The 21165-nt window shown below is 42.5% G+C and overlaps 1 protein-coding gene across 2 annotated transcripts in view; it reads left to right on the top strand.

Annotated features, from left to right (window-relative positions):
* The window catches only part of SORBS1 (sorbin and SH3 domain containing 1), a 469099-nt gene that overhangs the window by 155830 nt on the left and 292104 nt on the right, over positions 1-21165 (top strand). For both annotated transcript variants that reach the window (XM_040362222.1, XM_040362223.1), the window contains one exon: positions 11556-11612. The gene's annotated coding sequence lies outside the window, so the exon portion shown is untranslated. The remainder of the gene's footprint in view (positions 1-11555; positions 11613-21165) is intronic.

The following is a 21165-nucleotide window of genomic DNA, read 5'->3' as shown; positions in this document are numbered from 1 at the left end:
GCTACCACCCCCATGCTTCACAGTAGGGATGGTGTTCTTGGGATGGTACTCATCATTCTTCTTCCTCCAAACACGGTTAGTGGAATTATGACCAAAAAGTTCTATTTTGGTCTCATCTGACCACATGACTTTCTCCCATGACTCCTCTGGATCATCCAAATGGTCATTGGCAAACTTAAGACGGGCCTTGACATGTGCTGGTTTAAGCAGGGGAACCTTCCGTGCCATGCATGATTTCAAACCATGACGTCTTAGTGTATTACCAACAGTAACCTTGGAAACGGTGGTCCCAGCTCTTTTCAGGTCATTGACCAGCTCCTCCCGTGTAGTCCTAGGCTGATTTCTCACCTTTCTTAGGATCATTGAGACCCCACGAGGTGTCTTTATGCAGCTAATGACCTCAAACAGGTGCATCTAATTTAAGATAATAAATGGAGTGGAGGTGGACATTTTAAAGGCAGACTAACAGGTCTTTAAGGGTCAGAGTTCTAGCTGATAGACAGGTGTTCAAATACTTATTTGCAGCTGTATCATACAAATAAATAGTTAAAAAATCATAAATTGTGATTTCTGGATTTTTTTTTTTTGATTATGTCTCTCACAGTGGACATGCACCTACGATGACAATTTCAGACCCCTCCATGATTTCCAAGTGGGAGAACTTGCAAAATAGCAGGGTGTTCAAATACTTATTTTCCTCACTGTATATTCAGGTGGTGACATATCTACACGCTATTAACAGTTACAAAAGAAAATGATACTACTGAGCTCTTTAGAAAATGCACGTGAAATGCATGGGTGCACCCTTTTACTAAATATGTATTTGTGAAATAAATAATATACAAATTATATTAAAAAGTGAGCACCTGTGAACTGGTATTCCAGCCCAGGACAATTGCACTACATTCCACATTTTTTTCTGCATTTCTTGGTTTTACCTCCAACTGAATTTTTTATGTCACCCCACAAGTTACAAGTTTTCTATTGAAATAAGGTCTGGGGATTGGGCTGGCCGCTCCATAACGTTGATCTTCTTGGTCTGGAACCAAGATGCTGCTTGCTTACTGGTGTGTTCGGGGTTGTTGTCTTTCTGAAATTCCCATTGAGTTTACTGGCATTTCAAGTGCCAAATGTGGCTAAATGCAGTAACTCCTGTTTAGCGGACTGAAATAACTTGCGTTCATCCGCGTTTTGTTTAATTTTTTTTATTTAAATGCAAAAGCAAACGCAAATGCGGCAAAACAGACATTTTAAACGTCAGTTACTATCTGTCAAGTTAAATCGTTCAGGAGAGGTTGTAAAAACATCCTGTGTACATGAAGCCTTGGTCTTTAACCACTTGCTTACTGTGCACATATAAACCCCCTTCCTGCCCAGGAAAAATTTCAGCTTCCGGCACTGCGTCGCTTTAACTGACAAATGCGCGGTCGTGCAACGTGGCTCCCAAACAAAATTGACGTCCTTTTTTCCCCACAAATAGAGCTTTCTTTTTGTGGTATTTGATCGCCTGTGCGTTTTTTTTTTTTTTTGCGCTATAAACAAAAAAAGAGCGTACATTTTTGCTATAATAAATATCCCATTTTTTTTTTTTTTTTAAATAAAACATTTCTCAGTTTAGGTCGATACGTATTCTTCTACATATTTTTGGTAAAAAAAAAAATCGCAATAACCGTATACTGACTGGTTTGCGCAAAAGTTATAGCGCCTACAAAATAGTGGACTTAATTTATGTTTTTTTTTTTTTTTACTAGGAATGGCGGCAATCTGCGATTTTTATTGGGACTGCGACATTATAGCGGACACATCGGACACTTTTGACACATTTTTGGGACCATTCACATTTATATAGTGAACAGTGCTATAAACATGCACTTATAACTGTATAAATGTGATTGGCAGGGAAGGGGTTAAATGTGTAGCCTAGTGAGTGATTCTAACTGTAGGGGGAGGGGACTGACTGGGGAGGTGACCGATCTGTGTCCCTATGTTCGTGGGCACGCGCATCGTGTTCCCCCTAGCGGCTTTAAAAGACAAGGAGGTCGTATGACGTCCTGTCAGAATAACTGAGCTACTTTGCCGCTGTCAATTGACGGCGGCTGGTAGCATAGTGGTTAAGTGGATAAACTGACCTCATTTACAGACTGAAGTTCATTCCTTTGATCTAAAAGAAAGTGTAATGCCGCGTACACACGATCGGACATTCCGACAACAAAAGCATGTTTTTTTTTCCAAACTTGCATACGCACGGTCACACAAATGTTGTTGGAATTTCCGAACATGAAGAACGTGATGACGTACAACACGTATGAAGAGCCGAGAAAATGAAGTGTGGCTCTTTTTTTTACCTTAAAGTGATACTAAAGCTTTCTACATTTTTTTTTTTTTTAAATAACAAACATGTCATACCTCCACTGTGCAGCTTGTTTTGCACAGAGTTGCCCCAATCCTCATCTTCTGGGGTCCCTCGACGGCTGTTTTGGCTCCTCTCCGCTTCTGATATCCCCCTCTGGGAAGCGCTCTCCCAAGTAGGTTACCTTGCGCGCGCGCTCGAGTCCTGTAGTCGGCATCCATAGCCGCCGACTACAGGACTCGGCCCGGTCCCCCTTCACTCGCATCATTGGAGTTGATTGACAGCAGCACGAGACAATGGTTGCACTGCTATCAATCTATCCATTGAAGAGCCGAGAAGACCAAGCAAGGGAAGAGCGTGTTCGCGACACAGGACTTTCCAGTAAGTAAAGTAAAATTGGGGGGCCAGCAATCGTCAGCAATACATGAACCTTTACAACCCCTTTTAAATAAGGGCCATCTGTTTTTCTCACAGACTAAGGTTGCTTTCACACTAAGGTGCTTTGCAGGCGCTATTGCGCTAAACATAGCACCTGCAAAGCGCCCTGAAAGAGCTGCTCCTTTATATCCAGTGTGAAAGCCTGAGGGCTTTCACACTGGAGCGTTGCGCTGGCAGGACGGTAAAAAAAAGTCCTGCCAGCCGCATCTTTGAGGCACTGTAGGAATGGTGAATATACCGCTCCTACAGCGCCCCTGCCCATTGAAATCAATGGGGCATGGCCTCCAAAACGCCCGCAAAGCGGCATTTTTGCGGGCGGGTCTAACCCTTTTTTAGCCGCTAGCAGGGGTTAAAACCGCAACGCTAGCGGCAAAAACGGCGATAAAGCGCCGCTAAAAATAGCAGCACTTTGGTGCCGATGCACCCAGCGCTTCAGTGTGAAAGTAGCCTTAGGCCTGTTTAACACCTAATGCAGGTTGTAGTTTGTATATTTCAGGTGCATTTTGCTTTTTTCAATACTTTTTTTTTTTTTTTTTTTGATCCATGGAACTTTTTGATTGGTGCTGTTCCAATGAAATGTATGCAGATGTCTGCCTGAAGAAAACATGCAAATTTCCACAATCATTGATGATATGGGGTTGTATGTCAGGTAAAGGTATGGCGGAGATGTCCGTCTTGAAATTTTCAATGAATGCACAAGTTTATATTGAGATTTTGGGCACTTTTCTTATGCCATCAATTGAAAGAATGTTTGGTGACGATGACATAATTTTTCAGGACAATAATGCATCTTGCCATAGGGCCAAAGCCATGAAAACTTTCCTTCAAGAAAGACCTATAATGCCAATGGCATGGCCTGCAAATAGTCCAGACCTCACTCCAATTGCAAATCTATGGTGGGAAAAAAAAAATGGTCCATGACAATGCTCCATCCTGCAAACCTGATCTGGGAACTTCAATAAGAGAAAGTTGGAGCCGGATTATTATTGTTTAAGGTATTTGTATAGCCCTGTAAATTTATGCAGCGCTTTACATATACAGTACATTCACATCCGTCCCTGCCCTCAAGGAGCTTACAATCTAAGGTTTCTAACTCACATTCATATACTGGGGCCAATTTAGACAGAAGCCAATTAACCTACCAGCGTGTCTTTTTGGAGTGTGGGAGGAAACCGGAGTACCTGGTGGAAACCTGGAGGCACAGGGAGAACATGCAAACTCCAGACAGGTAGTGTCATGGATGGGATTGATGAAGAATATTGTTTGTCGATGGTTACATCCATGCCTCAGAGAATTTAAGCTGTTATAAAAGCCTGAGGTGGTGCAACAAAGTACTAGTGATGTATTGTAGTGTTTTTTTCACAATTCCATAATATTTTCCTGAGAATTTAGTGATTCCATATTTTTTTCCTCTGTTTGATCCGAAAAACAGTTGCAATTGACTACAGTTTTCTTCCTTTTTTTTTTACATGTTTCTTAAAGCCAGAAGTTGGAATGTTAGGCCTCGTACAGACGAGGGGACAGTCCGCTGAAAACGTTCCGCCGGACCGTTTTCAGCGGACATGTCCCCTCGGAGATTTCTGTCTGATGGTTGTACACACCATCAGACGGAAATCCCCGCGTACACGATACGCGGGGACGTGGCCTCGCCGTGGCGACGTGCCCGGCCCTGGAAGTTCAAAGCTTCGACGCATGCGTCGAATCACTTTGACGCATGCGAGGGATGGCGGCCGATCGGACATGTACGGTGAGTCTGTACAGACGACCGAACATGTCCGACGGACAGGCTTCCAGCATGCTAAGAAACATTTGTCCGCTGCAAAGTGGTCGGCTGGACAAATGTCCGCTGGAAACCTGTCCGGTCGGCCGTACACACGACCGAACATGTCTGCTAAAACTGGTCCGCGGACCAGTTTCAGCAGACATGTTCGGTCGTGTGTACAAGGCCTTAAACTAAATTTGTTTTGAGGCATATCTGTTATTAATTTATTTTCTACACAATTAAATGATTAAATGGAAGTTTTGGTGATTACATACTTTTTGCCAGTGGTTGTACCTTCTGTCCAAGTTACCTATAGAAATTAAAGGCAAAGTATAGGAATAAAAAAAAAAAAAGATCAAATACTTACCTCTGTGCTGCAGCATCGGTCTGCTGCTGTAGCTGTCCCACATTGGATCTAGGATCGAGAACTGAGCGATCACATGGCCACTAATTGCTCAGCTCTCGTATTAGGGTGGAATGCAGTGACTGTCGGTCACCACTCTCTGCTCTACTTCTCTAGTGCTCACTGGAGTGCCAGGCTGGAGAGGGGATGGGCGCAGCTTGTTTATGCTCTCAGCTGAGAGCGGGAGCTAGCTGTCAATCTGGCAGCTGGGTGGATCCCAACAATATGGTTGGGATCCTTCTAGAACCTGGGGGGGCGCTATGTGATGTCAGCTGACAGGAGGCTAAAGCCTGCTATAAGCTGAATCTGAGTCACAGGAATACAAAAGTAAGCGCTTTGGCCATTCGGCTCTTTTAAGGAATTCTTGCCAATAGGGACACCGGCAGCAGCAAAAACCTTATAAGGAGAGCTTTTCCCAGCGACACAACAAAAAGTGAGATGAAATCTTCCCATCAGGGGTATTGACAGCAGACATATCTGATCTAGATTCTAATACTGGCCCACTCTTAAAAAAAAAAAAAAAGTTTTCTTTAAGCAGTTATCAGAAATTTGGGTTTCATCCATTTCATCACTTCCACCAGAAGTACAGAATTCACATAATTGGTACATTGGTGTTATGAGTGTTTTTGTGTCTGCGGCCCAGCTGTGTAACACAGTTACAGAATTAATACATATTATTGTTTCTCTGCGTACCAAACTGCAAGCCCATTCAGGATCTTTTCTTAAACACATGACCATGCCAGGATAAATACAAAAAAAAAAAAAAAGAATTCCTTGCGGTATCTGTGGTACATTATGTTTTCTGTCTTTCATAAACAGTAGTTTTCTGTTCTGGTAAAAGGTCTAGCCATTAGTAGTAAAAATCCAAATCCCTCCACACCCAAGCCAGAAACCACTACTGAAAGGGCACATATTTTGCTTCGATGTTTTATCTTTTATTTGAAGCTACTATTTGTAATAGTTACAATAGCCAAATATAAACTAGGTTTTACTTAGTATGTGCTTGGGGTACATAAAAACTAAAATTTCAAGTATGTTATGTTTGGAGACGATGTAAGCCCACGTTATTTTTCAAAAATGTGACCCTGAGCTGACAGAAAACAGAACAGAACGACAATGTTACGGAGAAGCAGGCACCCTTAAGCCTCGTACACACCATCAGATTTTCCAATGGGAATTGTGTGTTGACCGTCTGTTGGCTGAAAATCCAACCGTTTGTACACTCCATCGGAAAATTGTTGTCGGCTTTTCCATGGACAAATGTTGGATGGCAGGCTTTAAAATTTTCCGCCGACAACAAACATCGTTTCGTGTTTGTTGGCCATTAATTGTGTGCTAGACAAATTCATGGCCAACTCCCTTCGGACAAAAATCTTGAGACTTTGCAGAAAATCCGATCGTGTGTATGAGGCTTAACACTATAGACTATTAGGTGGATTTAGAAAGACTTAGGCTGGCGTATCAGTAGTGCCGCCTATCAGTGCCTCATCATCAGGGCCCACCACTGCCACCTATCAATGTTGTCTCATCAGTGCAGCCTATCATTACCCATCTGTGCCAGTATTATCAGCGCACATCAGTAAAGAAACCGCACAATTGTCATTCAAAGTGTGACCGCTCTGAAAGCTGAAAATTGGCCTGGGCAGGATGCTAAAAGTGCCCAGTAGGCAAGTGGTTAATGCATTCTCTGCATTAAAGTGGTTGTAAAAGCAGAATATTTTTCATCTTAATGCATTCTATGCATTAACCACTTAAGGACCAGCCCATGTACATATACGTCCACAATATGGCACGTACAGGCACATGGGCGTATGGGTACGTCCTCGCCTATTAGCGGGTGGGGGGTCCGATCGGGACCCCCCCCGCTACATGCGGCGGTCGGGTCCGCTCGGGGAGCGATCCGGGACCACGGCGCGGCTATTTGTTTATAGCCGCTCCGTCGCGATCGCTCCCCGGAGCTGAAGAACGAGGAGAGCCGTGTGTAAACACGGCTTCCCCGTCCTTCACTATGGCGGCGCATCGATCGCGTCATTCCCTTTATAGGGAAGACACGATCGATGACGTCATTCCTACAGCCACACCCCCAAACAGTTGTAAACACATACTAGGTGCACCCTAACTCCTACAGCGCCACCTGTGGTTAACTCCCAAACTGCAACTGTCATTTTCACAATAAAGAATGCAATTTAAATGCATTTTTTGCTGTGAAAATGACAATGGTCCCAAAAATGTGTCAAAATTGTCCGAAGTGTCCGCCATAATGTCGCAGTCACGAAAAAAATTGCTGATCGCCGCCATTAGTAGTAAAAAAAAAATAAAAAATAAAAATGCAATAAAACTATCCCCTATTTTGTAAACACTATAAATTTTGCGCAAACCAATCGATAAACGCTTATTGCGATTTTTTTTACTAAAAATAGGTAGAAGAATACGTATTGGCCTAAACTGAGGAAAAAAAATGTTTTTATATATGTTTTTGGGGGATATTTATTACAGCAAAAAGTAAAAAATATTGCTTTTTTTTCAAAATTGTCGCTCTATTTTTGTTTTATAGCGCAAAAACTAAAAACCGCAGATGTGATCAAATACCACCAAAAGAAAGCTCTATTTGTGGGGAAAAAAGGACGCCAATTTTGTTTGGGAGCCACGTCGCACGACCGCGCAATTGTCTGTTAAAGCGACGCAGTCCCGAACTGTAAAAACACCTTGGGTCTTTAGGCTGCATATTGGTCCGGGGCTTAAGTGGTTAAGATATAAAAAGCATTCTGTATGCAGCTCCACCCTAATACTTGCCTGAGCCTCATCTCAATCCAGCGATTTTGCACGAGAGACTCGGCTGTTTCTCCCTCCTCATTGGCTGAGACAGCAGCGAATCGCCATTGTCTTCCGCTGCTTTCACTCAGTCAGTAAGCCAATGAGATTTTTTACCTTCTCTTGATCCAGCACTGTGCCCAAGAGCAGAGTCTCTCCCTCTCACCCTACTAAAGATGTGTGTTTTTTTTATAAACACTTACCTGTAATCCGCCAGCCTCTCTGCTCAGCTCAGCAGGGGATTAGTGGACAGATCCCCTGCTGAGAAAAACCGTATCCGGCCGTGTGAAAGGGGCCTAATACTTAAATACCTCCACAAACATTAAAAGAAGTATTGGTTTGTGTTTTGTTTTACTAATCATACTTCCCTCGGTGGATGCAGCATCAGACTGATGCTGCATCTGTCCCCTGGTTGTCTCTGCTGGGAGAAGACAGTGACTATTGCAAGAAGCTATAGAAGCCGCTAGTGATAATCGCAAGTGAATCTGGCAGGCTTGTTGTACCCAAGTTAATTGATTGATCAACTTGGTACATTCAGCCTGCCCACACACAGTACAAATCTCGGCAGATTCCTGATGAACCGGCTGAGATTCGAACAGTCTATGGATCGGCCTAAGGGCAGCTGGTGGACATGTTTAGTGCCCTGCTCCTTTGTAGCCAGTGGGCATTTATAGGATGGAAAGAGCTACATGATGGATTTCCTTGTCAGTGCTCTCTCATGAATGAGGAATCGGATGCTTGTGCACCCTCATTGATGATAAAATTAAGAAAGATCCAGTCCACATATATAGCTGTAAACAGACTTTGAATCAAGACTGGTCCTAATGGTTGCCACCCATCTAGGATTCACCCAGACAGTCCAGGTTTTTCCAGATCGCCTGAAACCCAGACAAATTATTCAGATTGTACCATGCCGCAAATTCCCCCTTCTGGGCACACTCTTGTTACCAATGTTCCCAGAGCTAGCGCAGTTCACCTCGCCCCCCCGAAAGACGAGGAGTGGGCTCCATCTCCTCCTCCTCCCGTCCCTACCCCTCTGTGTCTGCCCATCTACACTCTAATCCCAGACAAGACGTGCATCAAAAAAAGAGATGTGTGGGCAGGAAGTTTGAAGCCAAGCAGCGGTCCGATACATTGTGACTGAAAGGTGCTGATGCCTGAGCCTCCATTCTTAGGCTTACCATTCTCTGTGACTGAATTTTCCCCCTCCCTCCCTTCTCTCTCTTGCCTCCAAGCGAGTAAGTGCTCTAAGGTAAGAGGGTGACTCAGATGTAAGGGGTGCTCTGTGGACTCTGATGTAGAGGGTCATTGAGAACCCTGATTTAATTGAGAATGCTGGGAACTCTCCCCCTTTACACTGGAGTCCACACAGTGATCTGCTAAAGTGTTCAGATTTGGCTTAAAGAAAAAATGCCAACCCTACTGGTCATGGCAGAAGGGAGTTGAATGTAGGGAGAACTATGATGCCTAGTACACACGATCGGTTTTCCTGGAGGTAAAATGTCAGCCGGGAAATTTGTGGATTGTGGATTGAACATAGTTTGTAACTTAGCTAAATTTGTGCTATCTTTAAACTTCATAGAACCCTCGCTATTACAATGGCATTAAGACATTGCAGTCGTTTATTCTGAGGTGCTTGACGTGAGCAATTGGTGGTCTCTTCTATTTCTGTTGATAAGTTTGGATATGTACCGTATATAGACTAGTAAGTAGCTGATTGAATATCTCGGCGTATAGGTCATCTATGTAGACATGTGATTGAGACGTCAAATGTAATCTTGGCTCATGTGTTATACTAAACAGTCACCAGTAAAGGTTGTCTAATCATGGCTGTTAAAAATAAGATATTAAATGATGGTCATGTGACAAATCTTTGAGCCAGGGCTTTTTAAAAATAATGGATTTATACATGCAGACTCCTGTAATTAAATACTAAAATGCCCAGGTTAAAGTTTTTATGATGGGAAAATCCAGGAAAAGTTTAGTTTAACAACTTCCCACTCCCACTTCTGTTGCACAGCATCTTAAAGGGGTTGTAAAGGTAAACAATGTTTTCCCTAAATAGCTTCCTTTACCTTAGTGCAGTCCTCCTTCACTTACCTCATCCTTTAATTTTGCTTTTAAATGTCCTTATTTCTTCTGAGAAATCCTCACTTCCTGTTCTTCTGTCTGTAACTCCACACAGTAATGCAAGGCTTTCTCCCTGGTGTGGAGTGTCGTGCTCGCCCCCCCTCCCTTGGACTAGCAAAAATCGAAGGATGAGGTAAGTGAAGGAGGACTGCACTAAAATAAAGGAAGCTATTTAGGGATTTTTTTTTTTTTTACCTTTTACAACCCCTTTAATGTTTCTGCTATGAAATTGCCTGTTTACCTAATAGGCCTTCCTATATTAAAGTGGAAGTAAAGGCCACTTTTTAGCTTGTACCTACAGGTAAACCTATAATAAGGCTTACCTGTAGGTAGAGTGAACATCTCCTAAACTTGCACTGTTTAAGAGATATTCTCACAAGATACAGCGGGTGACGTCACCGGCACATGTACTTTGAAGGGACGACATTCACTTGCTATACCTTTAGATCTATGTGCCCAGGGCTCCTGCACCCATGCGTGAGAGTGACATCATCATGGACACGGCCATTCAACCATCGCAAACCTGGAAGGCAGATGGAAGCATCAGGTAGCCATGACAGTGCTGCGCTGGAGGGCCCTGTGTGCATGCAAGTCTTTAATAGCGTTCTAGTATGTGGTGTATACTAGTACATCATGGCATAATTGGGGGGGCGGGGCAGATTTTTATTTTTGGGGAGGGTGGATTATCACCAAAGTACAACTAAAGACTTCAGTATGGCAGTCTAAACAAGTCCTAAATCTGTCTACTGTAGGATGCAAATCTCATAACGTAAACCAAAAATGTTCTTTACCTTCCCTGAGTCAAATCCTCCTTCATTTGTGTCTCACACGCCTCCCCTTCCAAATGCTGCAGCTCAGTGCTGTCAATCCGGAAATTAGTGGGCAGGACTAGGTGTGGCTAATTGCTGATTGATAAGCTACAGGCTTGTGATTCTGCAATGACAATGCTGATAACCACACTACCCACTAAATGTTTTAACCTACTGTAGGGCAAGCAGGCACTGTTTACATGAGTGGCAACACTGTTCTGAAGTCAGGATCAGTGTAGCATTGCTGTCACCCCATTATGCCGCATACACACCATCACTTTATGTGATGAAAAAAAACAACATTTTCTGTGAAGTAAAAAACGACGTTTTTGAAACTTCAATTTTCAAAGACGAAGTTGCCTACACACCATCGTTTTTCTCACAATGTTCTAGCAAAGCGAGGTTACGTTCACCATGTTTTTCCATTGAAGCTCGCTTCATAACTAGCTTCTGGGCATGCGCGGGTGTAAAAACGTTGTTTTAAACTACGTTTTTAGCTTTAACATAAGATTGCAGCAGTATAATCCTAGTCTAAAGCTGGCCATACATTATACAATTTTCTTGTAGAATTTTCCTTTAGATTTACCAAAACCATATAATATGAGGTCAAACCTAAACACTTACAATAAGTATGCAATCAGGCAGGCCCTTGCACTACGAAGGTACTGTAAATCTAAAGGAAATTGAACAAGAAATTTGTATAATGTATTTCCAGCCTAAATCTTTTATAATGTTGTGTCTTATTAGAAAAGTTTGCTTTTATTTTTTTATTTCTTATTTTTATTTATTTATTGTGCTGTGTCCTGCAAGTCACATTAATCATTTTTTTTTTTTCATTTAATTTTTTTTCAGAAACATTAGCCACCAGAACCTGGATCCACTGCATGAAATAATGTCTGCATTCCTAAGGTAAACCATTTCTATAGTATTTTTCTTTTTTTTTTCTTTTAAGAAAACCTGAATATTTTTCTTTAGTTAGGCAAAAGTGGATATTCTCCATTCCCATTTTAAGAGGATTCCCACAAATCACACACACACGAAGAATTTAGAAGAATTTAATGCCAAAGGTCAATACTAATGACACATTTTAAAGCGGTGCTCTGGCCATAATTTTTTTTTGCAATCTTAAAATTGTTACACTGAATTTTCTTCCAAACCTATCAATATTTCAGGATCGGTTCCTAAATCTGGGCAAAAACTTACTGTATATCTTCTCAACGATCTTCTGGCTGTTTCCATGATGTCTGTGGGCATGTGAAGTCCAGTTCATTTGTCTTCCTGGATTTCCCGAGAGAGGTGCATACTGGGTAACCAGCATGCACCTCTCGATCTTGCGCATGCGCAGTCTAACGGCGCCCGTAGCATTGTTGCCATGACAACTGGCGGTGACAGAGGAACATCCCACCCCGTTGTTATGACAACGAAGATAATGGCATCCAACAGATTACAAAACTACGAATCACCTTCCAAGCATTAATTGCGTTATTTCCTGTATGGAAATAACGCAATTTTTCGGCAGAGTAAAACCCACAGGCTCCTGGAAAATTAATACACTAATTTTCCAGGAGACCAGGCGAGGTAGGAAGGGAAGTTCATCCACCACGGACTAGAAACTAGGCAGATTAGGAAATCTGTCTAGTAACAGCCATTTAGAGGCAAGTCGTTTTTTTTTTTTTTACATTTAAAGGGAAGCGATTGATATAAAGTTTATTTTTAGGGTGGACCTCCGCTTTAAGCATCTCCCTGCATCTCTTGCCACTTTTTATTGCTGCTCTTGTTTTGATAGGTATACAGTGAATCCGGAAATTATTCACAAGCGCTTCACTTTTTCCAGATTTTGTTACAGCCTTATTCCAAAATGGATTCAATTCATTATTTTCTTCGAAATTCTACAAACAATTTTTTTTTTTTAATAAATTTGCAAAGATTTCAAACAAACTTCTTTCACTGTGTCATCGTGGGGTATTGTTTGCAGAATTAAGGCTGTAACATAGCAAAATGTGGAAAAAGTGAAGCGATGTGAATACTTTCCGTATGCACTGCAGATGGCCAGTAGCAATTTCACTGCAATAAATGTTAGCATGCACATTTTATGCATCTTTCTCCTTAGTTGAGCTTATTTTTAATAATAAGTATATGCAACAATGTTGCGCCTGTTTTAGAATTCAGTGCAGGTGCTATTGGGGCAGCATAAGAGACCCAGAGTAAGATTTCTTCCTTTTATCTTCTCTAGTAAATGTCTGATCGCTTCCTCCCTTGAGTTTACTCTTTTTTGAATATATCTGCAAATGTTTTAATTTACTTCAAAACTGGTGAACACAGCTTGTACACCTCGGATGCAGTGATAATGACCAGCTTGTCCCTGTGTCTTGGCTATTACCAGAGAAAATATTCCTGGGAACTAAATTCCTAGTATCGGCATGGGAATAGAGACGCACACTTGTATGGAGAAGAAATGTCAACCTAGGAACAGACAAAGAACAAATCTGGTCCTTGGGGTGGGCAGGATGACCAGTACGCTTAGCTGTTAAGTGCCTACAGTTGCATTGTTTATCCCCTTGACACTTGTGGTAGTGTGGGTGCGATGTGAGTGCAACTTGTAGGGCCTGGGAACTAAGATCCTAAACTTCTAATTCTCATTATTTATGGAAAAGATTTATTATTTCCTAAAATGTCAACGTTCTATTAGGAAGTTGTTTAAAAAGAAAAAGCACAGCTGGGGGTACACATATTATAGGGTTGGGATTTCTGCAATAGATTTTCAAACCTTAACCTCCAGACTTTTCTCTAAAAATTCATTCTGAATTATATTGAGTTTTGGTGCCCTGCTTGTTCAGATTTAAAAAAAAAAATATCTGTAAGCAATTTGTGGAGAATATTCCTATTGGCTGTAATCACGTCCTATTGTAACGCATCACACCTCATTCTGGTTTACAAGATGTGGCCTTATGATTTCCCAACATGTTGCTCCACCTTTACAGCTAATAGTTGTTGTGTCAGCCAGTTATAACTGTTTGTGTTAACCACTTCAGCCCCGGAAGGTTTTACCCCCTTAATGAACAGGCCATTTTTTTGCGATCAAACACTGTTACTTTAAGGCTTCATGTACACAGCACGTTTTTACAACTGCTCCTGAACGATTTAACTTGTTTAAAACGTTAGTTTTGCCGCATTTACATGCCGCGTTTAGCCGCATTTGCATTTAGAAGCGTTTAAAAAAAAATATATATATATTATAATATAATTATTTTTTTTAATGGGCAAAAACTCTACCAAAAACTATAAACGAAACGATGCTAAATTCGGATTTCCGTGCTTGGCATCTGAAACGTGGAAATCTTTGTCGTCTAAACCCATTTTTTTGTTTTCCAAGAAACACTGTTAAATGCAACTGCCTAAAAATGGCAATAAACAAGACTGGTGTACATGGTTACATAGAATAACATTGAGTCCAGGGGCAGTTAAAAAAAGCATCCAACTGCCTCTGAACGTACATTTAGAGGCAGCGAGGAATATGAGGGCAATAAAGGCATATTAAGGCTCGAATAGCATGTAGAGGAGTAAAGCATGAGTAACAAATCATTGCACTCTTATGTAGGGCACTGTGGCAACTCCTGAGTCTCTAATGTACATCATCCGCTACCGCTGTGGCCGTGGAGGTATCCAGATTTTGCTGGAATTTACGGGGACACCCCCTAATTAGTATATGTGGCACGGTAAAGGGGCAAGTTGGTATTAACCTCATCCAGAAGGACAATGTGAGAGGAGAGGTTTGCTTCCAGCAGACTGTTATTGCCTTGTGGGTGTAAAACGGTAGACTTATAAGGCCTCGTACACACGACCGGATCTGTCCGTTGGGATTTATCCGTGGATCAGTTCCAGCAGACAAATCCGGTTGTGTGTACGGCCTAGCGGACATTTTTCGGCGGACATTTCTCCAGCCGACGGTTTTCAAGCGGATAAAAATTTCTTAGCATGCTAAGAAATCTATCCGATGGAAACCTGTCCGTCGGACTGATCCGGTTGTCTGTACAGACTCTCCGGATAAGTCTAAGTGATCCCCATCCCTCGCATGCGTCGAAGTCATTCGAAGCAAGCGTGGAAGTATTTACCTTCCAGGGTCGCGCACGTCGCCGCGTCATCGTCGCGGAAATGGCGCGGCCACGTCACCGCGTATGTTTTCCGCGGGGATTTTGATCTGATGGTGTGTACAGCCCATCAGATCAAAATCGGGAGCAGAAATGTCCGCTGGAAACGGTCCGGAGGACCGTTTCCAACGGATATCCTCTCGTGTGTACAGGGCCTAAGAGTCCTCTTGGCCACCGTCACAGCCAGTGGTTCCACTAAGCCAAGCAGCCAATACCATGGTTCAAGAGGTAAAGTTATCGGTGTCGTGCGACTAATCACTTAGTATATCTAGCCAATATTGTACTATAGCTGGACAGGTTCAAAAGATGTGAAACAAATCACCTGCTTGGTGCGGGCAGCGCCAGCATGTTGGGGGGAGTGAGGTAACCAATCAGTTAGTATGGGGTGTAATAGGCTTTATGTAAAATGTAAAATTTAATAATTTTGTCTCTGGCTGAAAATAAATGAGAGATGGAAAAATTCCAAATCTCCACTCAGTCATAATCCAGTTCAGGAATGTCCACAGTGCATTTCTGGCGCAGAGCGGATAGCTCATGACTGGCCGCCACTAACAGGTAACCGTATAACTCAGGGGTGGGTTTTCCATACCTGATGCACAGAAGACGGCCTTCAACTCAGAGTACGAAAGAGATTTGTTGACCTACAAATTGGCAACTGAAGGCATGTGAAACCTGAATGTATCTGAAGTAATAATGAGGTGGTAAATTGAATTTGGTGTTTGAAAAGGGAGCTAGCCAGAGTTTCCTGAAATATGCTCCAGTGTCTTAACCTTGTTTTTGGCCCAAGCTTGGGGATCAGGGATAGAAATTTAAGTGCGGAAGAGTGGGATTCAACCATAGAGGAGTATGGGGAGATAGGGTAGTGGGGGGGGGGGGGGGGGGAGAAAGATTCCTGGGCCATTCCCACTTTCCAAGCCCGAAGTGTTGTACGCATGGAAAGGGTAAGACCATGAGGGGGCTTTCAGGGATCTAACAATTGCCATCGCCAACACAACAGAGGAGTTGGTAAGATCAGGCTGCATCCACCAGTAGGCAGTTACTAGTTGTGTTAGAAAGTACTTAAAGCACTCAAGCATGGCCAAGGCCCCCTCTGTCAACTGGCCTGGTAAGAGTAGTGCATTTGTACCTGGGTGGTTCAGATCCCCAAATGATTGAGAGAAATAAATGTCTTCACTTGACAAAAAAGTTTGTGGGGAGTTCCTAAAGAGGTATGTAAATTTTGGGAGGATTTTCATTTTTAAAAGGTTTATACGATCCATCAAAGAAAGAGGGAGGTTACCCCATGTCTTCAATTTAGGTTTTATGTCTGCCAATATCCTATCTAGGTTAAGTGTCATATAATCGTTACTCTGCCTAGAAATCACTATACCTAAATAAGTATATTTGTCCACCCATTGGAGTGGAAGAGTGACAGCGGAGGACGCCCCCTTATCTACCGGGAACAGTAGTGATTTGTGCCAGTTGACCCACAGACCCATGAAGGCGGAGTAGGTATTCATGACCTAGAGAGCAACCTGCAGGGAGGGACCGGCATTATTGAGGTATAGTAAGAGATCATTGGTATAAAACGTCACTCTCTCCTCCAGTCAACCCACCCACAGACCTCAGGAGAGATTCTGAGGGCTTCTGCTATGGGTTCCATTGCAAGAATGAAAAGAGCTGGGGAGAGGGGGCAGCCCTGCCTGGTACCTCTGCAGCTGGTAGGGAGCAGAGACCAGACTCTTCATCCGAAAGGCTAGCTATGCGGTCTGTGTACAGTTGTTAGGATCCACGCTATAAATCGTAGTGGAAAGCCCATCCTCCATATCACCTCCGATATTTATATATGTCCACTACACCGTATCAAAGGCTTTTTCGACATCTAATGTCGCAATAGTTCTAGAGCCTTGATTTAAATGATGGGCGTATGTTGGAAAACAACGCTATACAACTTCGGCTCCCACCCCCTGTTTCTGGAAGCTCAGACAAGCTGTATAAATTTGGTACTTTGAATGGCTGTAGATGAGAAGACTTCAATAAACAGGTGCAATGTATGTAGGAGGATTTTTTTTTATCTCCGTGAATTGACTGGCCTCAGATGATACACTAAGTATATGTAACAGTTTACAACCACTTTACGGCATCCCTCAAACCTGTAATTTGACATTTGTCTATTTTCTATGTTACTCTGGAAGGTGCATGAAACGGGACTTCACTGTCATTTTACTTTTTGGCATTGGTACAGGCTCCCTATGGAAGTGTTGAGTTTCCTCTTCCTCTTCCTCTTCTTCTTTTCTTTTTTTTTTTCTACAATAGCTTGCCTATTACCCTTGAAAAACGGACAGCGTTCAGTATTCTATGGATTTGACATGGGATTCAGGCCTAAAATTAAAGTTCAATTTGTTTTTTGTTTTTTTTTTAGATATACATTAGCTGAAACCTCATCAACCGTACACAGGTGGGGGAGGGGGGGGTTAATTATTCCCTTATTCACAGTGATTGCTTTTTTTTGGCGGGGGGGCAAACAATCCACCCACTACCACCCCCCTCTTTCATTAGCCTCTGGCTCTAATCATATGCTTCAGACCCCCCCCCCCCATTGGAATTCATGGTTCGGTGTCCCTGTATGTAGATCAGGGGGCTGGATGCATGGACGTGTGGGTGGCGCTCGTGCGCCCCTAGTGGATGGGCTGCTGCTGCTTTTTCATCTAAACTGGAAAAAAGAAAGTGGCATCATCTCTTTGGCTGAATTGGAAAATGTGTCTGGACAGATTTACAAATACTTTGGCAAGTACAGCAGGTCACGTGTATTAACTCTACTTACAATTTTACTTTATTTGATTTTCCTTTTTTCTTTCTAATTTTCAATTACTTAAAATGTTTTGGCTGGATTTGGCCCGTACACAAAGCATTTTTTTTAAATGTAACAGAAAAAAGTCTTTAGAAAGTCCAATATACTTATGTTTTGTTTTTGAATTATAGCAAATTTTTGTGCAAAGAAATGGAAAACAAACACTGTAATAATACATATTTACCTGATAATAATTAGCTGTGATTACATTGTAATCAGCTGTGTATCACGGCCTCAGCAAAAACTAAACGGCATGTTGAATTCAGCGGGCGTTACCAGCACTCAATCTCTTTTGCCCATCATATAGCTTTGGAGTGGCTAATAGGATATAATGATTATGGGGGTTAAGCACAGAAAGCAGCTGACTTTTTGTCTAAATTATTTGCAATGTTTCTCCTAGTGAATGCAGCTTCAGTGTAAATGAACAGGATTGTACAGAGTAGGCCGAATGCTTTTCCTGAATGTATGGAACCAATTTACTGGTTTCCGTACCAAGCACATCATGTCTGTATTGGACGGGAGCCGTAATGTTTGCAGAACAAAACCTTATGTGGAGGCAGAGTGCTTAATGTGTTTCTCTTCTGAGAGGGAGATTACAATCCACATCTGAAGGCCTGACTTTCTCACATGTTCATGTCACCTCTGTGGATCATGGACAGAACTCCGCACCCCACTTGGCGGATGTCTGATTGTACACACTGCTCCGTGATTACTCCTTCCTTTCTGTCATAATTATACCTTGGAGTGCTTGACATTTGTGGTGGCTGTTTCACAAATTGTACTTGATGCAATTATCTGGGAGCAGTATCATCATTTCAACTCTTGGCAAATATAAATGCTTTTATTCAATATAAATGTTAAGTTAAAAGTAAGAAGAATTATTTTTAACTGTGTTTCTCTAACTGTAATATCGGTCTATAAGCAGATTTATATTCCAATATTAAATACTAATATATTTTAAAAATTTAGAATTTTCACACATAGTAAAAAATCCTTTTAAAGCTATATTAATCCCAAAACCAAAAGTGTGAGGTATTGCAGCTTCCCAATTATTGGATGTGGTGGCTGCATCAGGGCCGGCCCTATCATGAGACCCGATGGTACCTCGGTCCCAGGTGGCACTTTAAGGGGGGTGGCAAACCGCTGCATTTGTTTTTTTTCCCTTCTGTTTTCACCTGGTGATCGGGCCAGTAATACAACTCCCACTCTGAAGGAGCATGTGGAATCTGGGGGGGGGGGAAATGCTAGATGGACTAGCAGCTTTAGATATACCAGTGGTCTTCAAACTGCCTCCCCTTTGCTGGCCTTTATCTAGCCCTGGTGGCACTGTTCCTCTCACTGATACGAGAAGCTATTCCTCCCACTGACACCAATGATGGGTCACTATTCCTCCCACTAACACCAATGATGGGTCACTATTCCTCCCCCTGACACCACCAATTGGGCATTATTCCTCCCATTGACAACAATGATGGGGTACTTTTCCTCCCACTGATACGAATGATGGGGCATTATTCCTCCCACTCACACCAATGATGGGTGACCATTTTATCCCACTCACATGAACGTCCAGCCCCAGTAAACTGGCCCTTTGTGTAGAAAGTTTAGAGACCCCTGAGATATAGCAACACAATTAACCTGAAAAAATAAATAAACACTAGCTAACATGTTATAAGCAATTACAACATACGGTAGTCCCCCCCCCCCCTTTTGGGATAAAGGTTTTACATAAATAAAAGCTGATCATTGTAAGTACCCCTGCCAGAGTATCAACCCTGTAACTGCTACATCTGCAGGAGAGCTTGTTCTTTTGAGAAACACTTACTGGCAGGATTACCAGGTGAAAAAGCCTAAAAAGAAAGCTAATGCAACCAGCACATGTAGGAACGGATGAGCTGCAACTTAATAAATGTTTGCTTTTGGGTTTAACGCCGCTTTATTGAATTTAAAAAAACATGCTATGTATGCAGTTAGACTCTGTATTGTTTGCGGCTTGATAACATGGAAGTTGCATATAGGAGGAAAGAGCAGAGATGACCTCTTACACTATCAAATCACAGGCTGGGCAAGGTCTATGACCAAAGCTATATTTATTTTACTGTAGTAGGGAAAAGTGAGGCCTGGAACCTGTTTGACTTGCACATTAATGGCTGCATGGAATTACACATGTGGTAGATAGAACAGTTTATAAGCATGTACATTCAGTATAGGTTAGGGTTGCCACCTCATCCCTTTAAAACCAAACACATATTAATTACACAGGTTCTGTGGCTGATTAAGGTGCTAATTAAACTTACGTGGTGCCTTATCGACATTAAATTAGCCCCAGAACCTGTGTAATTACTATGTGTTCGAGTTTAAAGGGATGAGGTGGCAACCCTAGTATAGGTTGAAGTTTTTCATAGTAAATTTTGTTTGATACATCCTATCCATCATTTGTTTTGGTACCTTTTTGGTCCTCTTGCGTTATTTCTATTGAGAAATAATTATATATTGTCATACTGAGCTGTGAATGGTGTTTGTTTTTGTCTTCCTTGGCTGTGTCAATGGACTGCAGTGGATTTCCTCTGAGACAGCAAACATCTACTGCAGATTGACCTTTCATGTGGTTTGGTTTGCTTTGCTGTTCCCCTTGAAGGCTCCAGCCACACCAGGAAATGCAGCTGCTTATGATTTATTGTAACATTATTGTAAAAATATCTGTTGGTAAAATTAATATACTGTATGTACAGTTCAGGAAACCAATTTAACTCTGAGTAGATATAGAAGAAAACGACAATATTAATCCAGTTATGTGGTCCCTAAAAACCCTTAAAGTGGAAATCCAGATAAAACCTTTTATCTTCAATAGGATGGGAAAGAGTAAAAAACCTCTGGTTTATTTTTTTCTTATACTCTCAACTCACTAGTGGTCCCTCACTTCTTCTTTGTCCACCACAACCATCCACGTTACCTGTCACTTCTGGGTATGGAGGAGCATGTTACCTGCTTCTTTGTGCCGGTACTCAGGTCTAGCAGCCAATCTTTAGGCCCAAGCATGACCAGGGGAGTGATAATACTGCCTGCCTGGGTTGCTGACACGGTCCAGGGGAGGGCTGGCAGGGGGGGCAAGGTGGAAATCTTCCCCCGGGCTGGTGACACTATGCACAGCCACCGGCCGCCACTACCAAATGCTGTTTTTGCAGAGCAGGAATAGACCTGCTGGAGCTGTTAACACAGGTCACGGCCGCTGCTCACCTCCCACTGTGCAGCCATGCCTGTGTCGGCTCCGAGGTAGATGGCTGCAGAGCTGAGATATGTCTCGTCTCACACATAGCTCAGCCTCAGTGCACAACAGCGCTGACATCCCCTTCTCTCTCTGCACAGACACGAGGACTCTGATGTATGGGGGGCCTCTGTGCGGACTCTGATGTAAGGGGGGCCTCTGTGCGGACTCTTGTGATCATGAAAAATCTTAGACTGTTTTCCTCGATTCATCACTTTT

This window comes from Rana temporaria, chromosome 8, assembly GCF_905171775.1.
Source record: "Rana temporaria chromosome 8, aRanTem1.1, whole genome shotgun sequence".
In the NCBI taxonomy this organism is placed as follows: domain Eukaryota; kingdom Metazoa; phylum Chordata; class Amphibia; order Anura; family Ranidae; genus Rana; species Rana temporaria.
The sequence above is the reverse complement of the archived record's forward strand: the minus strand, read 5'-3'. Positions and strand labels throughout refer to the sequence as shown.